This window comes from Chiloscyllium punctatum, chromosome 30 (genome assembly GCF_047496795.1).
Source record: "Chiloscyllium punctatum isolate Juve2018m chromosome 30, sChiPun1.3, whole genome shotgun sequence".
Classification (NCBI taxonomy): domain Eukaryota; kingdom Metazoa; phylum Chordata; class Chondrichthyes; order Orectolobiformes; family Hemiscylliidae; genus Chiloscyllium; species Chiloscyllium punctatum.
The window spans coordinates 29915893-29936951 of record NC_092768.1 but is presented as its reverse complement, the minus strand read 5'-3'; the positions used below and the strand labels follow the sequence as shown (position 1 = coordinate 29936951).

The window sequence follows — 21059 nt, the reverse complement described above, 5'->3', positions numbered from 1 at the left end:
CTAGTGGTGGTTTTAAACTGAGGGTCACCGCACCGAAGGTGAAGCCAAGAAGGTGGGACTCTCGTAATTTCAGCCAGTGTAGGAATTGAACCCATACCGTTAGCATCACATACCAGCCAATTGCGCTAACCAGCCCCAACACTTCTTCTGATCCTCTATGCCTGACCTCAGTCTCCCAAGGCAACTACTCTGTTCGGAACATACACAGCAAAAGCAGTTCAGGAGTGGTCTCAAAGCGTCCTCGAGAAGGTCAGATATCTCTGCTGACTCATTGTCCCCGACCTGGGACCCCAGCAAAATGGAGAAGTCCTGCTCTCTCTGGAAGGCACCAAATACATCAGCAGACTTGGCCCGGAATCAAATCCACAAATCAAATCTATCACCTGTCTGGGAATCTATTGAGTCAGACTGGAAACAAATCCTTCTTTATTCCAAGGGTCTGCCTGAGAAGGAGACAATCTGACATAGAGTCCTAAAGCGGGGCTGCAGACCCTTCGGTCCAACCAGTCCATGCCGACAATAATCCCAAACTATACTAGTCCCACCTGCCTGCTCCTGGCCCATATCTTTCCAAACGTTTCCTGTTCATGTCCTTAGCCAAATGTCTTTTAAACTGCATCCACCACTTCCTCAGGAAGTTCAGTCCCATACAGGAACCACCCTCTATGTCAAAAAAAAGGTCACCCCCCCATGTCCTTTTTAAAATCTGATTCCCTTCTGCACCCACCCTCGTTAACACTGGTCCAAGGACCTGGAACAATGCACATAGCTTTCAATTATACAGCACCTCAGCACCATCGATGTCGTGTTTTTGGAGTGGACAGCCACATGCTGGTCTTCAGCTTCAAAGGGCAAGGGCAGAAGATTGGAAAATAAAACCAAAGGGGACCCTTAACAGTGAATAAATTCAATCACAAAGCCACCTCAAGGGGCTAGTTTGCTTACCTCCCCCTAATTTCTTATGTTCTTATCATCCAAAGTGTGCTCCAAAGACTGAATGGCCTCCACTTAGAATCATACAGTGCAGAATGAGGCCATTCGGCCCATTCAATTAAAAGAGCCATTCCATGAGTCGAACTCACTACTCTTCCCTACCCCATAATGATATTGAACATGTTATGTCACGCATCGTGAGTTACATGATCTACCTATTATCAACAAACCTGCATGAAATGCAGACTTTTCCCACCCTCATTCCTGACGAAGTGCTTTTGCCCGAAATGTTGATTTTACCTGCTCCTCGGACGCTGCCTGACCTGCTGTGCTTTTCCAGCAACACTCTGAAGGAGGGTTACAGGCACCCGAAATGCTAACTCTGCTCTCTGTCTCTGCACAGACACTGCCAGACCTGCTGGGTTTCTCCAGCCAATTCTGATTTTGTTCCCGATTTCCCCTATCCACAGTTCTCTTTGTCTCCTGTCCTAGGAAATATTTCTTCCAACTTTCTCACTCCTGTCCTTCCAAGACAGCCTCTTGCTGAAATGGAGAATTGCCCCGTAGCCTGAGCTGTGCTCAGGACCCAGACGCCTGGGCCATTTATCTAGAGGAGTTGGTTCAAATCCCACTGTGGAATTTGAGGAATTTAAACTCATTCAATTTAAAAGATCTCCAATTAAAAAAGTAGCATTAACAATGATGAGCATAAAGATTTTGAGGAGGAAAATAGACAGTCCTTACCCAGTCTGGTTTATAGGTAACACCACACCCCTGCTTTTGATTCTCAGCTTCCTACTTTAGTTTATTCACTCACAGGAGGTACGAGTTGGTTGCTGGGCCTGACTTAGTTGCCCATCCCCAACTGCCCTAGCATGACAGCAGTCCTTGAAGTGTAGATACACCCACACTGTTAGTTAGGGAGGGGAACTCCAGGATTTGTTTTATAACCAAGTGAGGGAACAGGGATATGATTTCAACTGTTTTTGAGAATCATAGAATTCCAACAGTGTGGGAGGAGGCCATTCAGCCCCTTCCCTGATTCTCTTCCTGTAACCCCGCATTTCCCACAGCTAACCCACCTAGCCTGCACACCACAGGGCAATTTAGCACAGGCCAATTCACCCTCACCTGCACACCTTCAGACTGTAGGAGGAAACCAGAGCACCCAGAGGAAACCCACATAGACACAAGGAGAATGTGCAAACTCCACACAGACAGTTGCCCGAGGGTGGAATCAAACCCAGATCCCTGGTGCTATGAGGCAGCAGTACTAACCACTAAGCCACCTGGTGTTGATGGTGCACTATTGCGTCTGCTACCCTTGTCCTTTCAGTTTGGAAGGTGCTGTCAAAGTAGCCTTGCGAGCTCATAGAGTCATAGAGATGTACAGCACGGAAACAGACCCTTTGGTCCAACCCGTCCATGCCAACCAGATATCCCAACCCAATCTAGTCCTATTTGCCAGCACTTGGCCCATATCCCTCCAAACCCTTCCTTTTCAATGCTGTAATTGTACCATCCTCCACCACTTCCTCTGGCAGCTCATTCCATACCCGCACCACCCTCTACGGGAAAAAGTTGCCCCTTAGGTCCCTTTCAAATCTTTCCCCCCCCTCATTTACGAGAGTTAATTTTGCAAATGGCACACAACGCTGCCGCTGTGCCTCAGCGTTGAAGAGAGTGAGCATCAAAGATGGTTGATACGGAGCCAATCAAGCAGGGGCTGCTTTGTCCTGGATGGTGTCAAGTTTCTTGAGTATTGTTGGGGCTGCCCCCATCCAGGCAAGTGGGGAGTATTCCATCACCCTCCTGACTTGTGCCTTGTAGATGGTGGAGGGGCTTTGGGAGGGGTCAGGGGTGAATGATCACTCACGGTTACGACAAAACTATCACGAAGGTTCCTCACCACTGTCAAGTACCAATGAGCAGTAAATGCTACAAAAAGGAACAGAAAAAAATGAAACATGTGCTGGCTATGGGCTGTACATTCCTGATGAAGGGCTTTTGCCCGAAACGTCGATTTTCCCGCTCCTCGGATGCTGCCTGACCTGCTGTGCTTTTCCAGCACCACTCTCATCTAGACTCTGATCGGCAGCATCTGCAGTCCCCACTTCCGCCGATTTCGTTAAATATTGTCTTTTGTAATATGCCCAGCTCCCCTCCAATAAACAAAAGCTTTCAGACAATGACGGAATGGTAGAGAATTGGGAAGGAGCTGACTCTGAGGAAGAGCAAATTCATCCCGCTCGCCCTCTCTTTGTTCCCAACCCTGTATCTCCCAGCATCCCTGTCTGACTCCCTCCTCAACTTATTCTGGGAATCAGCTTTCAGCACCTTTTGAGCTGGAACGTTCCAGACCCCGACATATCTCTGAGTGAACCAAACAAAAAAAAAAATCCACCTAATCTCTAATTTGCCTAACCTCTAAATTGCCCGTAGTGTCAGGTGCATTAGTCAGAGTGGAATGGGTCTGGGTGGGTTACTCTTCGGAGGGTCGGTGTGGACTGGTTGGGCCGAAGGGCCTGTTTCCACACTGTAGGGAATCTAATCTAATCTAATCATATCCCATCTCGACATTTTGCGACGACCGACCAGGGAAAATGTTTTGTACAATCGGTCGAAGCTTGGAAATCTCGATTAGATCACAGCTTGATCCCAAGGACAGAGCAGGATCTCGTGCTTGCAACCGCAGATTATGCCAGGCAATCCAATGATCTTGACCGCACTAAGTAAATGAATTGAGGACACGGGATCCACGGGGGGAGGGGGAGGGGGAGCACTGCGTTCAGTGAGAGTCACCCACACAGAAACCAAGCAGACAGCAACACGGGTAGGCCAATTGATCCTGTCCTGCTGGTCAATACGATCATCCTGCTCAGTAATAATGTAAACACAGAACTGCGGATGCTGGAAATCTAAACAAAGGCAGATAATTGCTGCAGAAGGGTTCTCTCTCTCTCTCTCCACAAACACTGCCAGCATCGTCTGTTTTCACTTTATCTAACCTGGGACCCTGTTCTTGCTCTCGCACCTTAGTTTCGATCCCTTTAGCCCGAAGAACTATATCTGACTCCTGCCTGAGGACATTCAATCGTTAGAATCCCCACGGTGTGGGAGCAGGCCATTCGGCCCAGTGAGTCCACACTAACCCTCCAACCCAGTTCCAGCACTCCCGGTAACCCCCGCCCACCCCACCCCCCAACCCCCCCTCTAACCCCTCCCTGGTAACTCTGCATTTCCCATGCCGAGAGTACAGTGGTGCTGGAAAAGCCCAACGGGTCAGGCATTATCTGAGGAGCAGGAAAATCGAGCAGGAAATTCCTTCATTGTTTCATTCCTGATGAAGGGCTTTTGCCCGAAACGTCGATTTTCCTGCTCCTTGGATGATGCCTGACCTGCTGGGCTTTTCCAGCACCACTCTAAGCTAGACTCTGATTTCCAGCAACTGCAGTCCTCACTATTTCCCATGGCTAACCCACCTAACCCGCACACTTTCGGCAATTTAACATGGCCAATTCTGGTCTCCTTCCTATTAGAAGGATGTTGTGAAAGGGTTCAGAAAAGATTTACAAGGATGGTGCCAGGGCTGGATGGTTTGAGCTACAGGGAGAGGCTGAACAGGCTGGAGCTGTTTTCCCTGGAGCGTCGGAGGCTGAGGGGTGACCTTATAGAGGTTTACAAAACCATGAGGGTTTTGTATAGGATAAATAGACAAGGTCTTTTTTCCTGGGATTGGGGAGTCCAGAACTAGAGGGCATAGGTTGAGGGTGAGAGGAGAAATATTTAAAAGGGACCTAAGGGGCAAATGTTTCATGCAGAGGGTGGTGCGTATATGTAATGAGCTGCCAGAGGAAGTGGTGGAGGCTGGTACAATTGCAACATTCAAAAGGCATCTGGATGGGGACATGAATAGGAAGGGTTTAGAGGGATATGGGCCAAGTGCTGGCAAATGGGACTAGATTAGGTTGGGATGTCTGGTCAGCATGGACAAGTTGGACTGAAAGGTCTGTTTCCGTGCTCTATGATTCTAATTCATCCGGCCTGCGGGAGGAAACCAGAGCACTCAGGGGGAACCCACACAGAGAATGTGCAAACTCCACACAGGCAGCCACCTCGATCCCAGATCCCAGATCCCTTCCACCATGAGGCAGCAGTGCTAACCACTGAGCCACCATGCCAACCATTGTGGCCTTAGTCACTTCATGAGGCAGAGAATTCCTCTGGCTCACCGACCGTCTCTGTGTGAAGAGATTTTTCCTCATCGTCTCAGCCCAAACACGCCTCCAATGTCACAGTGATCCTCTGGTTCTGAACTCCCAGGTCATCGGGAAACATCCTTCCTACGTTTACCCTGCCTGATCCCGTTAGAATTTTGCGAGTTTCTGTGAGATATTCCCCCACCCCCTCATTCTTCGAAATCCCCCCCCCCACCCAGTGAATATCACGCTAACTGCTTCAATCTCTCTTCATCCATCAAGACCTGGCATCCCAAGAGAAACTGGGTCCGCCTGCATTGGGATATATATCCGTGGAGAGTGCGGAGGAAGTGAGTAATGAGATAGCCAAGTACTGTGGACGGTGAGGTGGATAATGGCGAACTTCAAAGTCAATTTGTGTAATATGCGGACACGCGGCACATAAAATATAATGCAGAGGAGTGTGAAGTGATTGATTTTGATAGGACGAACAGAGAGAGAGAGAGAGAGAGAGAGAGAGTGACAATCTCAAGGGTACAAGGTGAAAGGGTACAGACAGATCTGTATGCATAAGGGTACAGACAGATCTGTATGCATAAGTAATTGAAGAGAGCAGAGTAAGTTGGGGGTGCAGTTAATAAGATGTGCAGCATCCTTTATCAGTAGCAGTTTGAAGTAAGTTACATTGAACTGGAATAGCACACTGGTTTGAGCTGAACTGGAGCACTGGGTACCACTCTTTGGGGATTGGAGACGGCATGGAAAATATCCCTTAGAAATGCTCCAAGAATGTAGGTAACCTGGAGAAAATGGAGCTGCCTTCTTTGGAGAAGGGAGAACGCCATTAGATGGCGACGGCTAGCATGAAGGGACCTAGCTTTATACTGAAGGGTGATAGATATAGGACAGATGTCAGAGGTAGTTTCTTTACTCAGAAAGTAGGCAGGGTGTGGAACGCCCTGCCTGCAACTGTAGTAGACTCGCCAACTTTAAGGCCATTTGAATGGTCATTGGATAAATATATGGGTGATCACCTACAGTGTGGAAACAGGCCCTTCGGCCCAACAAGTCCACACCGATCCCCCCCCCCAACCAAAGAGGAACTCACCCAGACCTATTCCCCTACCCTATTGTCCTACATTTACTCCAGACTAATGCCCCTAACCCTAGACATCCCTGAACACTACAGGCAATCACCCTAACCTGCACGTCCAGTGCAGGTAAGATGGGCTTCAGGTCAGTGTGACATTGAGGGCTGAAGGGCCTGTATTGTGCTGTATGGTTCGATGTTCTATGGTGGTAGAGTGAGCAGTGAAGAAGGTTATGTAAGAATACAATGGGATCTTGATCAGCTGGGCCAAGGAATGGCAAATGGAGGTTAATGCAGAGAAATGTGAGGTGTTGCATTTGGTGAGATAAACCAGTTAGTCTATTACCCAGTTAATAGTAGGGCCCTGGGGAGTGTTGTCGAACAGGGAGAATTAGGGGTGCAGGTACATAGTTCCTTGAAAGTGGCGTTGCAGGTAGACAGTTGGAAAAGGTGTTTGGTATGCTTGTCTTCATCGGTCAGAGCATTGAGTACAGGAGGTCACATTGCAGCTGGAGAAGGCATTGACAAGGCTGTGTTTGGAATATTGCATACAATTCTGGTCACCCTGCTATTAGAAACAATGTTATTAAACTAGTTTCTATTATTAAAGATTTACAAGGATATTATTGAGCCTGGAAGTTTTGAGTTATCAGGAGAGACTGAATAGGCTGGGTTTTTTTTCCCCTGGGACACAGGAGGTTGAGGGGACATTGTAGATTTTTTATAAAATCATGAGAGTGTAGAAAAGGTAAGTGGCCAAGGTCTTTTCCCCAGGGTAGGGGAGTCCAAAACTAGAGGACATAGGTTTACCGTGAGAGGGCAAAGATTTAAAAGGGACTGAGGGACAACTTTTTCATGCAGAGGGTGGTACGTGTGTGGAATGAGCTGCCAGAGGAAGTGGTAGAGACTGGTACAATTACAACATTCAAAAGATGTTTGGACTGTTACATGGATAAGAAAGTTTTAGAGGGTATGGGCTGGTAAATGGGGCTAATTTGGTTTGGGAAACCCAGTCAGCATGGACGGGTTGGGCTGAAGGGCCTGTTTCCGTGCTGTGTGACTCCAAGAGAGGGTCAATTTGATTGAAGGATTCAAAACGGCAATGGTAAAAAGTAATTCGGGAGAAATAGCTCTCCCATTAGTGGGAAGTTCCATAACCGAAGGGCAGAGATTTTTCAAGTAATTACCGAAAGTTGCTGTGGCAACTTGAGGAGATGTTTGTTCACGCAGCGAGTGGCTGGGATCTGGAATGCACTGCCTGAGAGTGTGTGCACGGTGGGTTGTTTTGAAACATGTGGCTGTGGGGCTGTGAGAGGTGAAGCAAACAGCAGAATATGGTGCAGTCCTGCAAGATCTCACCTGCTCCTGCTCAGGGGATAAAAGTTCCGAGCATAATTAAAACCAGGGCACGCCCAAGCTAGTCCCATTCACCTCTGCTCCATGTGGAGCTTCGGAATCTCCGGAGGAAATTGCTCGGCGGCGTTTGAATTCCGGAATGTGCTTTTGAAATGCATGTTCCCCAGCCTGCCTCCACACGCCCGCTGCGCATTGAAACGTCTGTGTACCTGGTCAGGGGCTGCCGTGTACGGTGGTGGAAAGGGTTTCTCGTGGTGCTGGACTGATACAGGAGGAAGAAAGATGAGCCAGCATTTGCACAGCGCCTGACACAGTCTCAGGACGGAGTGCTTCATGGCCAGTGCAGCGTATTGCAGAGAAGCTTGATGGGAGAGATGTATAACGTTGTGAACTAGGACAGGTTGGAGAGAGAGAGCGAGAGAGAGACAGTTGTTTCCCTTAGTTAAACCAGAGGGGCATTATTTTAACGTTAAAAATCACACAACACCAGGTTATAGTCCAACAGGTTTATTTGGAAGCACTAGCTTTCGGAGCGACACTCCTTCATCAGGTGGTTGAGGAGAATAAGATCATAAGATACAGATTTTATGGCAAAGGTTGACAGAGTGCTGTAACTGAAATTATACATTGAAAAAGACCTCAAATCATTTTAAAGTGGAAGGCAGAAGGTTGAGAGGGGATTGGAACAGAATTAGTTTCATTCTCACGCTCACCGATGAGTGTGCAGAGAAAAGTTTCCAACTCTCCGCCGACAATACCACCTTCGGTATAAGGTACCTGCGTGCAGTTTCTTCAGTGCAAGTTCTTAGGGGAAAAACAAATTTATAAAAATAAAGAAATAAATCCAGCGTTGTAGATCGCAGGAATAAATTAGATAAATAGGGAAAGGAAAGTTCAGAACAACAGTCCTTCAACCTACCGCACGCCTGCACCAAGCCTCCAGTCCGAACTGGGCCTGACTCCAGTCCACACTGGGCCTGACTCCAGTCCACACCGGGCCTGACTCCAGTCCACACCGGGCCTGACTCCAGTCTGCACTGGGCCTGACTCCAGTCTGCACTGGGCCTGACTCCAGTCCGCACTGGGCCTGACTCCAGTCCACACTGGGCCTGACTCCAGTCCACACCGGGCCTGACTCCAGTCTGCACTGGGCCTGACTCAAGTCCGTGTGGGCCTTGACTCCAGTCCACACTGGGCCTGACTCCAGTCCACACTGGGCCTGACTCCAGTCCACACCGGGCCTGACTCCAGTCCGTCCGGGCCTTGACTCCAGTCCATGTGGGTCTGACTCCAGTCCGCACTGGGCCTGACTCAAGTCTGTGTGGGCCTTGACTCCAGTCCACACTGGGCCTGACCCCAGTCCACACCGGGCCTGACTCCAGTCCACACTGGCCTGACTCCAGTCCGTGTGGGCCTTGACTCCAGTCCGCACTGGGCCTGACCTCACTCCACACTGGGCCTGACTCCAGTCCATGTGGGCCTTGACTCCAGTCTGTGTGGGCCTTGACTTCAGTCCGCACTGGGTAAAAACAATGACTGCAGATGCTGGAAACCAGATTCTGGATTAGTGGTGCCAGAAGAGCACAGCAGTTCAGGCAGCATCCGAGGAGCAGTAAAATCGCCGATTTTACTGCTCTTCAGATGCTGCCTGAACTGCTGTGCTCTTCCAGCACCACTAATCCAGAATCCAGCCCACACTGGGCCTGACTCCAGTCTGTGTGGTCTTTACTCCAGTCTGCACTGGGCCTTGACTCCAGTCCACACTGGGCCTGACTCCAGTCTGTGTGGTCTTGACTCCAGTCCGCATGGGCCTAGACTCCATACCGCACTAGGCTTGACTTCAGTTTGTGTGTGGCCTTGACCCCAGACCGCGTGGGCGTTGACTCCAGACCGCGTGGGCATTGACTCCAATCTGTATGGCTTTGACTCCAAACCGCACTAGGCTTGACTTCAGTTTGTGTGGGCCTTGTCTCTAGTCTACGTGGGCCTTAACCCCAGACCTCACAGGGCCTTGGCTCCAGACCATGCGGGCCATGACTCCACTCTGCACCGGGCTTTGATTCCAGATTACACCAGGCCTTGACTACATTCTGCACCAGGCCTTGACTCCGCTCTGCGCAGGGCCTTTAGAGTAGATTCCTTACAGTGTAGAAACAGGCCCTCCGGCCCAACAAGTCCACACCAACCCTCCAAAGAGTAACCCACCCAGACCCATTTCCCTCTGACTAATGCCCCTAACACCCTGGGCAATTTAACATGGCCAATTCACCTACCCTGTACATCTTTGGACTATGGGAGGAAACCGGAGTACCCGGAGACACGGGGAGAATGTGCAAACTCCACAAAGACAGTCGCCCAAAGCGGGAATTGAACCCAGGTCCCTGGTGCTGTGAGGCAGCAGTGCTAACCACTGAGCCACCGTGCCGCCCCAGACTCCAGACTGTGTGGGCCTTGACTCCAGACTGAACCAGAGCTTGACTCCAGTCTGTACCAGCCTTGACTCCAGTCCGCGTGGGCCTTGACTCCATACCACACTAGGCCTTGACTCCAGTCCTTACTGGGCCTGACTCCAGTCTGCACTGGTTCTTGACTTCAGACCACACTGGGCCATGACTCCAGACTGCAATGGGCCTTGACTCCATACCACACTAGGCCTTGACTCTGTACCACACCAGGCCTTGACTCCATACCACACTAGGCCTTGACTCCAGACCACACTGGGCCATGACTCCAGACCACACTGGGCCATGACTCCAGACTGCAACGGGCCTTGACTCCATACCACACTAGGCCTTGACTCTGTACCACACCAGGCCTTGACTCCAGACCACACTGGGCCTTGACCCCAGACCACACTGGGCCTTGAGGCCACAGACCCTTCGATCCAACTCATCCATGCTGACCAGGTATCCTAACCTAACCTAATCCCATTTGCCAGCATTTGGCCCACATCCATCTAAACTCTTCTTATTCATATACACATCCAAATCCCTTTTAAATGTTGTAATTAAATTAGATTAGATTAGATTAGATTACTTACAGTGTGGAAACAGGCCCTTCGGCCCTACAAGTCCACACTGACCCGCCAAAGCGCAACCACCCAGACCCATTCCCCTACATTTACCCCTGCACCCAACAATTTAGCATGGCCAATTCACCTAACCCGCACATTTTTAGACTGTGGGAGGAAACTGGAGCACCCGGAGGAAACCCACACAGACACGGGGAGAACGTGCAAACTCCACACAGCTAGTCGCCTGAGGCGGGAATTGAACCCAGGTCTCTGGCGCTGTACCAGCCTCCATCACTGTTGAAATATTGCGTGCAATTCTGGTCTCCTTCCTATTGGAAAGATGTCGTGAAACTTGAAAGGGTTCAAAAAAGGTTTACAAGGATGTTGCCAGGGTTGCAGGATCTGAGCTACAGAGAGAGGCTGAACAGGCTGGGGCTGTTTTCCCTGGAGTGTCGGAGGCTGAGGGGTGACCTTATAAAGGTTTACAAAATTCTGAGGGGCATGGATAGGGTAAATAGGCAAAGTCTTTTCCCTGGGGTCGGGGAGTCCAGAACTAGAGGGCATAGGTTTAGGGTGAGAGGGGAAAGATATAAAAGAGATCTAAGGGGCAACTTTTTCATGCAGAGGGTGGTACGGGTATGGAATGAGCTGCCAGAGGAAGTGGTGGAGGCTGGCACAATTGTAATATTTAAAAGGCATTTGGATGGGTATATGAATAGGAAGAGTTTGGAGGGATATGGGCCAGGTGCTGGCAGGTGGGACTAGATTGGGTTGGGATATCTGGTCGGCATGGACGGCTTGGACCGAAGGGTCTGTTTCCATGCTGTACAGCTCTATGACTCTATGACTTCCTCTGGCAGCTCATTCCATACGTGCACCACCCTCTGCGTGAAAAAGTTGCCCCTTACGTCCCTTTAAAATCTTTGCCCTCTCACCTTAATCCTACACCCTCTAGTTATGGACTCCCCATCCTAGGGAAAAGATTCACCCCTATCCGTGCCCCTCATGATTTTATAAACCTCTTTTCTGAACCCTTTCAAGTTTCACAACATCCAATAACAGCGAGACCAGAATTGAATGCAGTATTCCAAAACTGGCTTAAGCAATGTCGCAACATGACCTCCCAACCCCTATACTCAATGCTCTGACCAATAAAGGAAATCATTACCAAACTATTCTATCTACCTGCGAATGCACTTTCAAGGAGCTATGAACCTGTACTCCAAGGTCTCTCTGTTCAGCCACACTCCCCAGGACTTTACCATGAAGTAACTGTGACACACAGGAATGGAAGGTCATCTCCTTTCACTGGAGCTATATCGGAAAGCCAGGATGTGATCAAAAACTCTGATAGGAGGTAGAAAGGGGAAGTACCCTATTTTCATTTTCTTTTCTTGCGAAACCATTGGCTTGGGGCTGATGTTGACAGAGCAGTGCTGACAGCTGTTTGGGTGTTCATTCCAAACCAACATTAAGGGCTTCGTTCAGACCTGCAGCAGACTCAGACACGAAGCCAGTAATTATTTACTTTAGAGTAGAAGACAGAGGAGCAACAGTAGGCCATTCAGCCCTTCAAAGCTGCTGAGCCGTTTGATGAGGTTAGATTAGATTCGATTCCCTAAGTGTGGAAACAGGCCCTTCGGCCCAACAAGTCCACACTGGACCTCCCAAGAGTAACCCTTTCCCCTCTGTCTAATGCAGCGAGCACTAAGGGCAATTTAGCATGGCCAATTCACCTGACCTGCACATCTTTAAACTGAACTGTGGAAGGAAATCCGCACAGACACGGGGAGAATGTGCAAACTCCACACAGACGGTCACCCGAGGGTGGAATCGAACCTGGGGCCTTGGTCCTGTGAGGCAGCAGTGCTAACCCCTGAGCCACCGTGACACCCAAAGCCTACTGCACCTGGTATTCCCAGACAGTCTCCCATCCAAGTACCAACCAGGACCGAGTCTGCTTAGCTTCCGAGGTCAGACAAGATCAGGTGCTTTCAGACCAGTATGGCCAGAACTGTTACTGTCAAAGATCACAGCCAGTCTTCGACATCAATGCCATTTCATTGCAAGATCCCTCTACCCTTTAATATGGAGAAACGTCTCCATTTCTGTATTGAATATAGTCGATGACTGAGACTCCGGGACAGAGAATTCCACATTTTCGTGACCTTCTGAGCAAATAAATTCCTCCTCCTTTCTCCAAGGTGGATTGCCCCTTATCCTGATCTCTTCGTTCTGGACACAACCCCTCCCTCCCCTGTTGATCCCTGTGAGAATTGTCCCCATTTGAATGCAATTCTTTTTGTTAATCCAGCCAGGGGATGTGGGCGTCGGCTCTCCAGGCAAGTGTTTGCGGCCTGTCCGTAGTTGCCCCTTGAGAAGGTGGTGGAGAGCTGCCTTCTTGAACCGCTGCAAGTCAAATGGGCAAAGGCCTGCCGCCCCTCCCTGGCGTGCAGTGGAATAACGTAAAGCCAGTCTCTGTGACCTAAAACAGGCATTGAATTGTCACTAAATGACCCCGTTGGGTCGCGTAGAATCCCTACAGCAAGGAAACAGGCCCTTCAGCCCAACAAGTCCGCACCGACTTTCCAAAGAGGATTCCGCCCCCAAACCCATTCCCCTCCCCTCCCCTCATACTCTATATTTCCCCCTGACTGATGCACCTAATCTACACATCCCCTGAACAATTTAGCACGGCCTTTCCACCCCAACCTGTACATCCTTGGACTGTGGGAGGAAACCGGAGCAAACCCACGCAGACTCAGGGGGAGTGTGCAAACTCCACACAGACAGTGGCCTGAGGCTGGAATTGAACCCGGCTCCCCGGCGCCATGAGGCAACAGCGCTAACCAGTGAGTCACTGTGCTAAACCCACGTCCTCTGAACAAGGAGATCTGCCATGCTGACCTGGTCAGGCCTTCCTGCGATTCCAGACCCACAGCACCCTGCCACGTGGGCAGCAATAGCTGGCATTGCCAGCAGTACCCACATCCTGTGAAAGATTAAAGGAGGCCAGCTATCTGCACTGTTGTCAGACAGGGTGAGCTGCAGTTCCAGCCACTGAATCTTCACATTTGAATCTCATCACTGCCAGGGGCTCAGTGCAGTGGGCTCTGCCCCGCGTGTTAAATTGTTAATTTGATTGTGGGTCAGGGATCTCCTTCTCTGAAGCACGGTGGCTCAGTGGTTAGCACTGCTGCCTCACAGCGCCGAGTTCGATCCCAGTGCCCAGCGGCTTGCCCATGTGAAGTTTGCATGTTCTCCCCCCAGCGTCCGCGTGTTTTTCGTGCGGGTGCTCCGGTTGCCTCCCGCAGTCCAAAGATGCGCAGGTTAGGCCATGCTAAATTGCCCACTGCGTTCAACGATGTGTAGGTGAGGTTACGTGGGTCAGCAGGAATATATAAACAACAGGGTAGGGGAATGGGTCTGGGTGGGTTACTCTTCCGAGGGTCGGAGTGGAGTTGTTGGGCCAAAGGGCTTGTTTCCACACTGTACATGATTCTTCAAAAACAAAACCCAGATGGGTTTCGCAACAGGTTTTATAGCGCTGTCAATGAGACTATTTAATTTGTGTTCCACCCAACAACTGGTGGGATTTGAACCTGCCTGGAGCAATGGTCTAGGCTTCTGGATTGCCAGCCCCAGTGACAGTATCCCCTGCGGGATATGGGGAACGCATTTTAGGACTGAGATGAGGAAATGTTTCTTCACCCCGAGAGCGGTGAGTCTGCCAAAGAAGGCAATCGAGGCCAACGCAGTTTCACGAATGAGTTAGATTTAGTTCTTCAAGCTGGAGAGATCAAAGGGAACGGGGAGAGAGTGGGAAATAGGGTATGGAGTTGGAATGTCAGTCAGGAGCACACTGACTGGTGGAACTGGCTGGAAGGGCCGAATGGCCTACTCCTGCTCCTATTTTTGTATGCTTCTATGGGACATTGGGTGCTGCAGGTGACAACTCAGGTGATATCGTGTATTTACTTTTGGTTTCGACAGAAGCCAGGCATGTTTTGGGGCAAGTTCCTAAGCAAGGGAACACAAGTACCTGCTTATAATCTCTTCCAACCTTGTATAGAAGGTACAAAAGCTTAAACACACGTGCAAAAATTTTAAGAACTTCCCCGTTGTTATTGGACTTCTGAATGGACCGCTCAAATTTTAAATCTAATGTTGCTCTCGCTGTCTGCACACCTTCTCTGCAGCTGTAACAGTATATCCCTCGCTCTGTTCTATTAGCCTGATGCACTCTGTATGGTGTGATTTGCCTGTATTGCAGGAAAAACCAAACTTTTCACTGCGCCTCGAGATGTGTGACAATAATAAATCAAATGTACAGATATATGGTGGAGGGTTTGAAGTTTGCCAGTCCCATCGCCATAATTAACCATGGCATTGAAGAAAAACTTACATAGCCTGGGTCAAAGCTAGAGTTGGTTTAACCAGAGGGTTTGGCGTTTCACTCGAAACTTGGCTTTCTGGGAACAACAGCCCTCTTGTCTGCAGCTTGTCCAAGGCAATGAGCTGAACAAACTGGTTTGGGCTTTCCCTGAACAATCGCTTTGTTGAGTAAAGGTTGAAGAAATGCCATGGGGGGAGGGGAGGGGAATCCAGAATTGGCTCCCAGGGAAATTTCATGTCCTCTTTATTATATTAAGACAATGACAATGTCTTAGTCAAACGTTACTGACACACAGATTACCTGCTCATTTCTCAGCTTTGTGAGATCACATGGTACATGTTAGCTTATGACATCGGAAACTTGCCCTTACCCACCGTCTGCAAATGGGGTGTCAACGTCCCATGTCACCTCACAGGAGAGGCAACGCCGAGCGACAGGGAGAGGGATTATCACAGGCGCACCGAGACTGTCAAAGACATTTGGCAAAACTCATGGCCAGAGCTTTCCAACAAGCACCAAGAAGCCGCAGGGCTGGGTGGTGAGAAGGGCACTACCCGTCAGATCCTTCATGTACGCCCGGACTGTCTGCGCCACTGCACACTGCCCGTGAAGTGGCTGTGGGTGTGGGTATGGGGGAGCGGAAGAGGGTACAGGCTGTCGGACATCTCCCTCTGGAGTGTGCCTTTGTAAAGGGAGCCTGGAGGGAGATGCAGTGGTTTGTGTCGAGGTTTGGCCCGAGCAGCTCCGTGACTCCGTGCTCTCCGGGCTGTTCCCCGGGACACACACCGAGACAAACGTCGACTGTGCCTGGAGGACCGTCCCCTCGGTGAACGACACTCTTTGGTCTGTCCGAGACCTGTTGGTCTTCCAGGGCAAGGAGTTGACCCCGACCGAGTGTTGCAGACTGGCACATCCCTAGGTCCAGGACTACGCGCTGAGGGATGCACTGAAGCTTGGGGCAGCTGCTGCCAAGGCGCAGTGGGGACAGACCATCGTCTGGGGTCTTCCTACTGAAGGTAAATGGGGGTCCCTTCAGCTATCGGATCCTTCCGGTGCCTCAAATGTATGAAATTGTCTCTTGCATGAGTAGGAAATGCCTTTGGTTTGTTTTGGAACTGCAGGGAATGTCAAATTGCAATGATTATACAAAAACTGTGCCGAACTGTGAATGTAGATAAAGATTTTTAAAATTTATTTATTTTTACGCAATAAAACTAAAGCTCAGTCAAAGAGGCATTTTTAAGATCTGACTTACAGAGGAGGAGAGAGACGGAGAGGTTGAGAGTGGGTAATGTAGAGCTTAGGACCCAGGCTTGACCATCAAAGATAGAGCGAGTAAAACCAGGAGGCTAACATAAGATGCCAGAATTGGAGGACAGAACTGTTTGATTGTGCGTCTAGAGTGCTTGAGGCCCTCCTGACATTGTCAGAGATACTTGTTATACACTAAGTATGAGTCTGTTGTTGTGTAGCCCACAGCTCTAGTTGGTGTAACTGCCAGTGAGGCTGTTGCAGAACGCTCCACTACCACCGATAACAGTCCCCGGAGCCCCGTGACATGGTCTGGCAACTGTATTTATAGAACACTTGAACTTAATGCCCAGTGGATTGATAGTGTTCTAATTTGGGGACTGCAGATAAGCAGACTGTGACAGCCACTCCTTCAGATAAATTCCACCGAGCTCTCCCTGGCATTTATACTTTTGTCAAGTTCCCCGTCATGGGGATCTGAAGCACTGACAACAGTGTGTGGCGGGAGACTGAATGAGTGTCAGTCCCGTTAAATGCAAGGCAAGGGGATTAACCGTCCAAAGCAGTTTCAGTCATGGTGTTACACTCGATTGAGATTTTATCGTCACCTGTGCAGGAGTACAGTGAAAAGTGTATAATGTTGTCACACACAGCACCATCTTAGGTACAACGGTATCTCAGGTACAAAATACTGAGGTACAAAGTAATAAAGGAAGCAGAGTTCAAAAAGTTGAGCATTACCTTCATAGAGTAAATAGAAAAATAAAGAAATAAGATAAAACTTAACATTCAAGTCCATCTTAATTTAGGAGCAAAAGATCTTGGGATAGCGGTCCCCACACTGGGACCAAATGATCCGGGTTTAAGTTAGGAGCAACGAATCTTGGGATAGCGGTCCCCACACTGGGACCAAATGATCCGGGTTTAAGTTAGGAGCAAAGAATCTTGGGATGGCGGTCCCCACACTGGGACCAAATGATCCGGGTTTAAGTTAGGAGCAAAGAATCTTGGGATGGCGGTCCCCACACTGGGACCAAATGATCCGGGTTTAAGTTAGGAGCAAAGAATCTTGGGATGGCGGTCCCCACACTGGGACCAAATGATCCGGGTTTAAGTTAGGAGCAAAGAATCTTGGGATGGCGGTCCCCACACTGGGACCAAATGATCCGGGTTTAAGTTAGGAGCAAAGAATCTTGGGATGGCGGTCCCCACACTGGGACCAAATGATCCGGGTTTAAGTTAGGAGCAAAGAATCTTGGGATGGCGGTCCCCACACTGGGACCAAATGATCTGGGTTTAAGTTAGGAGCAAAGAATCTTGGGATGGCGGTCCCCACACTGGGACCAAATGATCTGGGTTTAAGTCCAACTGCCCTGCAGGCATGTCACATTGAAAACATTAATTATTATTGTTGTTATAACAAAAAAGGTCTGGATTCTCAATTGACAGTTGGGATTCAAGGGAGGAGTAAGCAGGACAATGGATTTGAGGCTGCGGTGAGACATGAGCATTTTGAATGGCAGAGGGGCCTGGTGCCAATTCGTGTTTTCAAAGGGCCTGAAGAGAATGCAAGATTTACAAAGGTGACACTTGGGGGGTGGGGGGTGGTGGAGTATACCTACCAGGGGAGGGTGGCCAGATGGAGTCTCCAAATTCCCATTGAAATGTGGAGGCTGAGGGGGGGGTCACCTCATGGAAGTCGTTATGAAGACTTGGATACAGAGAGAGAGAGAGAGAGAGAGACAGACAGTGTCCTCTCTTGTTTTTTAATTCATTCCTGGGACATGGATGATCAGACCAGTATTTATTCCCTAATTACCCAAAGGTTAGCTGAGAGTCAGCCCCATTGCAGTGGGTCTGGAGTCACATGTAGGTCAGACCAGGTAAGGATGACAGATTTCCTTTCCTAGGGGGACCAGATAGGCTCCCCCCCAACAACAACAGCCAACATTTGTTAATCCCCAACTTGTATTGAACTCAAATTCCACTACCTGCCGTAGTGGGATTTGTACCCAGGCCCTTGGAGTTGATAATCCAGTGATAATACCACTAGGCCGTAACTCCCTTGACAACATAACTGGAGGGCATCTAGACAATGTCGAAGAAACCCAACAGGGTCAATCTTGAAACCCCTAGTATGAGAGACAAGAACTAGGGGACACCATTTTTAAAAAAATGGCTCTCCCATTTAGGATGGAGAGGAGGAGAATTTCATTCTTCAGAGGGTTATGAGTCTGTGGAATTCTCTTCTACAGACAGCACTGAGTACTTTTTAAGGCAGACAAGAGTGGACTGTTGACTGACAAGGAAGTCGAAGGGGCAATGTCAGGGAAAGTGGAATTGAGCCTACAGTCAGATGAGAAATGATCTTGTCAGACGGTGGGGCAGGGTTGAAGGGCCCAAATGAGTCCAGTTCCTGTTTCACTGTTAGCACAATGACGTGACTGAGACTTTCGGCAGGAGCTGAAGGAAGGAGGGGTGCCCTTGTTGGGGAGTTGAGGGCAGAATCTCAGAGTGAGGAGTTCACACAGCGTCCTTCCAGTGTGGAAGCAGACCATTCATCCCACACCGGCCCTTCGAACAGCTTCCCATCTAAATACCCCCTCCACACCTCCCTGTGACCCTAAAGCAGAGATTAAAAGGGACGTTCTACTGCTCTCAAAGGGCGGTGAGTGTTTGGAATTCCCTACCTCAAAGGGCTACATAGTCAAGTATGTGCGAGGTTCAGGTGGCTGGATTTGTGGTCTTGGGGGAATCCAGGGTTAGCGGGTTAAGGCAGGAATATGGACTTGAGGATTACCTAATCAGCCACGATCTCAACAATGAGCTGCAGCAGACTCGATGGGCCGAATAGCCGAATTTTGCTCCTTCGTGACATGAGTGGATATAGATTCTATGCGGACATTGCAGAGAGGCAGTAATTCGTTCAGAGTTTGCTGAACTACTGTGACAGTTTATACAGAGTAAATCAGCCGAGCTGTGAGCTAACTGGCAGGTTCAGGCTGGAGCGCAGTGGGAGGGATGAGCAAGGTTGCTTGTTACCGTACCTGTCAGAAACCTTACCTGGTGGAGCCAGGTGCATCGCCTGAAGCATGGGGAACAAGCAAATTGAGAGGTCAGCCATCAATGAGCAAGAGGGTTGTGAGGAGCCATTGAAAAATATCACAAACCAGGCAGTTGAGAGCTTGTTTCAAGAGAAACAGCAGAGCTTCAGTTTCACTTTGATGGGATCATGGTTAGACGTCACTTGTAAGATTGTCCCATTCTATAACGGGACTGTGCCATACTATAACAGGACTGTTCTATAATATAACAGAACTGTCCCATACTATAACGGGACTGTGCCATACTATAACAGGACTGTTCTATAATATAAGAGAACTGTTCCATACTATAACGGGACTGTGCCATACTATAACAGGACTGTTCTATAATATAACAGAACTGTCCCATACTATAACGGGACTGTGCCATACTATAACAGGACTGTTCTATAATATAACAGAACTGTTCCATACTATAACGGGACTGTGCCATACTATAACAGGACTGTTCTATAATATAACAGAACTGTCCCATACTATAACAGGACTGTTCCATACTATAACAGAACTGTCCCATAATATAAGAGAACTGTTCCATACTATAACAGAACTGTCTCATTCTATAACAGAACTGTTCCATACTATAACAGAACTGTCCCATATTCTAACGGGACTGTGCCATACTATAACAGGACTGTTCTATAATAAAACAGAACTGTCCCATACTATAACAGGACTGTTCCATACTATAACAGAACTGTCCCATAATATAAGAGAACTGTTCCATACTATAACAGAATTGTCTCATACTATAACAGAACTGTCTCATTCTATAACAGGACTGTTCCATACTATAACGGGACTGTCCCAAACTATAACAGGACTGTTCCATACAATAACAGAACTGTCCCATACTATAAAAGGACTGTTACATACTACAACAGAACTGTCCCATACTATAACAGAACTGTGCAATACTATAACGGGACTGTCCCATACAATAACGGTTCTGTTCCATACTATAACAGGACTGTCTCATACTAAAACAGAACTGTTCCATACTATAACAGAACTGTGCCATACTATAACACAACTGTCCCATACTATAACAGAACTGTGCCATACTATAACGGGACTGTCCCATACTATAACGGGAATGTCCCATACTGTAACAGGCCTGTCCCATACCATAACAGGACTGTTCCATTCTATAACAGGACTGTTCCATACCATAACAGAACTGTTCCATTCTATAACAGGACTGTCCCATACTATAACAGAACTGTGCCATACTATATCGGGACTGTCCATTACTATAACGGGACTGGTCCATACTATAACAGGACTGTGCCATGCTATAACAGAACTCTGCCTTACTATATCGGGACTGTCCATTGCTATAAGTAGACAGTTCCATACTATAACAGGACTGTCCCATACTATAACAGGACTGTCCCATACTATAACAAAACTGTTCCATACTATAACAGGACTGTCCCATACGATAACGGGACTATTCCATACTATAACAGAAATGTGCCATACTATAACAGAACTGTCCCATACTATAACAGAACTGTTCCATACTATAACGGGAATGTTCCATACTATAACGGGAATGTTCCATACTATAACAGGACTGTCCCATATTATAACAGGACTGTTCCATACTATAACACAACTGTCCCATACTATAACAGAACTGTGCCATACTATATTGGGACTGTCCATTACTATAAGGGGACAGTTCCATACTATAACAGAAATGTCCCATACT

General features: G+C 48.6%; 1 long non-coding RNA gene and 1 pseudogene across 1 annotated transcript in view; one reads left to right on the top strand and one right to left on the bottom strand.

Moving 5' to 3' along the window:
- LOC140455371 (uncharacterized) overlaps positions 1-21059 on the top strand; it is a 124103-nt gene that overhangs the window by 58381 nt on the left and 44663 nt on the right. The gene's annotated exons all lie outside the window — the stretch shown is intronic.
- LOC140455693 (5S ribosomal RNA) lies at positions 12489-12607 on the bottom strand (annotated as a pseudogene).